Source organism: Colobus angolensis, unplaced genomic scaffold, assembly GCF_000951035.1.
Source record: "Colobus angolensis palliatus isolate OR3802 unplaced genomic scaffold, Cang.pa_1.0 Scaffold76, whole genome shotgun sequence".
Lineage (NCBI taxonomy): Eukaryota > Metazoa > Chordata > Mammalia > Primates > Cercopithecidae > Colobus > Colobus angolensis.
In genome coordinates, this window is record NW_012121376.1 from 1542956 (window position 1) to 1544943 (window position 1988).

At 56.6% G+C, this 1988-nt stretch overlaps 1 protein-coding gene across 1 annotated transcript in view; it reads left to right on the plus strand.

The window, feature by feature from the left end:
* The window catches only part of SNAI3 (snail family zinc finger 3), a 20427-nt gene that overhangs the window by 12125 nt on the left and 6314 nt on the right, over positions 1–1988 (plus strand). The gene's annotated exons all lie outside the window — the stretch shown is intronic.

Sequence of the window (1988 nt, forward strand, 5' to 3'; positions counted from 1 at the left end):
GGAGTCATCTTCCTGGCACACACGTTTGGGAGGGGTCGCGGGGCGGTGGGAGGGAGGGAGGGCCCTCTGGGGTGGCCTGGCTGAGGGACCCCCAGTGCATGCTGACTGGGTGTGTGAGCACAGGGGATGGGGAGGAGGAGGACTAATGGGCTCTTTCCGGTGCAAAGGCACTGCCCCTCCTGCATTCAGTTCAGGTGAGCCTCCTCCCGTAGCCTGCCTCCTCCCCCACCTCACCTCACCCCAGAAGCCCTCTTGCTCATCCCGGTAGGCTTGCCTGGGCAGGCTGGGCTAAAGGGCTGCAATCCTCCACACACTGGCTAGCCTGGGGAGATGGGTGCCCAGCAACTGGGCTGTCCGTTCATTCCCATTGCCTGCTAGGCTTAGGGACACGAGAGAAGAGGACTGTGTCCTTCAGAGGACAGCCTGCCACACGGGCGGTGACAGCAGTCCCCACCTGGCTTGGCAGCTTCTTGGGACAAAGACCCACTGAGGGGCACCGGTGGACGCCGTGGTCAGGACTCACGCTCTATGGCCGGTGGGGGAGAGCAGGAAGGGCACTGCTGGGGCAGGGGCCCCCAGCAACACCCCCAAGAGGCCTTTATCCCAGCTCAGAACCCAGAGTTGGGTGTAGGGGGGGATCCCACCTGGACCCACACCCGAGGCCCATTCTGCCATCAGGAGGTGCCAGCTAAGACCGTGCTTTTCAAATGTGCATTTTGAAATCAGTTCCATGAGTCACCACCAACAATTTTGTAAAATAAAATAGAGCAGAAACTGTTGGAGTGCCTGGCTCATGGTGAAGGACACTGGCTTCAGTTATGTGTATGTGGATGCACATGTAGCTACAGATGTGATGGAAAATGGAATTTACATGGGTCATAGTTGCAAGTTTCAAAGTGTTTAGGGTCCATCCGAGTGTGCAAATCTGGGTAGCTGTGCTGGGCCCAGCGGCCAACCGTCACCAGTAGCCTTGCTGCCCACAGTGCTCTCTGCTTCCCGCCCCTGCTTCCCTCCTCACTGTAGCCCCAGCTGCATGGCTTTCTGACAGCCAGGGAGCCCTGGCGACTTTCTGCCAAGATGTTACCCCAGGATAGACCTGAGGTGCTGGGGTTTGGGGCCCCTCAATCTCTCCTTCTATGGCTCCCCAGGGAACCCCTGAAGCCAGCAAGGTACTTAACAGTCTCTTCAACTGGGTGTGGTGGCTCATGCCTGTAATCTCAGCACTTTGGGAGGCCAAGGCGGGCAGATCACGTGAGGTCAGGAGTTCAAAACCCGCCTGGCCAACATGGCGAAACCCCATCCCTCCTAAAAATACAGAAGTTACCCGGGTGTGCTGGCGGATGCCTGTAATCCCAGATACTCAGGAGGCTAAGGTAGGAGAATCGCTTGAACCCGGGAGATGGAGGTTGCAGTGAGCCACGATCACATCCTGCACTCCAGCCTGGGTGACAGAGTGAGACTCTGTCTCAAAACAAAACAGTCTCTTCTCCCCAGGATCTGGACTGCAGAATGAATAAAAAAGCAAACAAAACCCAGAGAGTATTGGGAAAGCATTTAAAAATCCCAGCAGAAACACACAGTCAGCCTGATGGGCAAGACTGTCTCTTGCCCTGTCCTGCCTCTGGGCTCAGCCACTGGGCCCACAAACAGGGTCGTGGCTCTGTGACAATGCCTGGAGGCAGAAAGGTAGCCATGTCTTAGAGATGGAGACAAGAAATGGTGACTTTCTCCTGCAGAGAGGCCCCAGCAAAGCCGGGAAACCCGGGGCTCCCCCGTGCTGTCTCTCCAGAACTTTCTTGGACGCTGCCTCTTATCCTGTCACTGCTCTCACTTCTGGGTGGACAGAAACCTGATGACTCTGTAATTAGGAAAACTGAGTTGCCCAGGCCAGGTGCAGTAGCTCACGCTTGTAATCTCAGCACTTTGGGAGGCTGAGATGGGCAGATCACTTGAGGCCAGGAGTTTGAGACCAGTCTAGCCAATGTGGC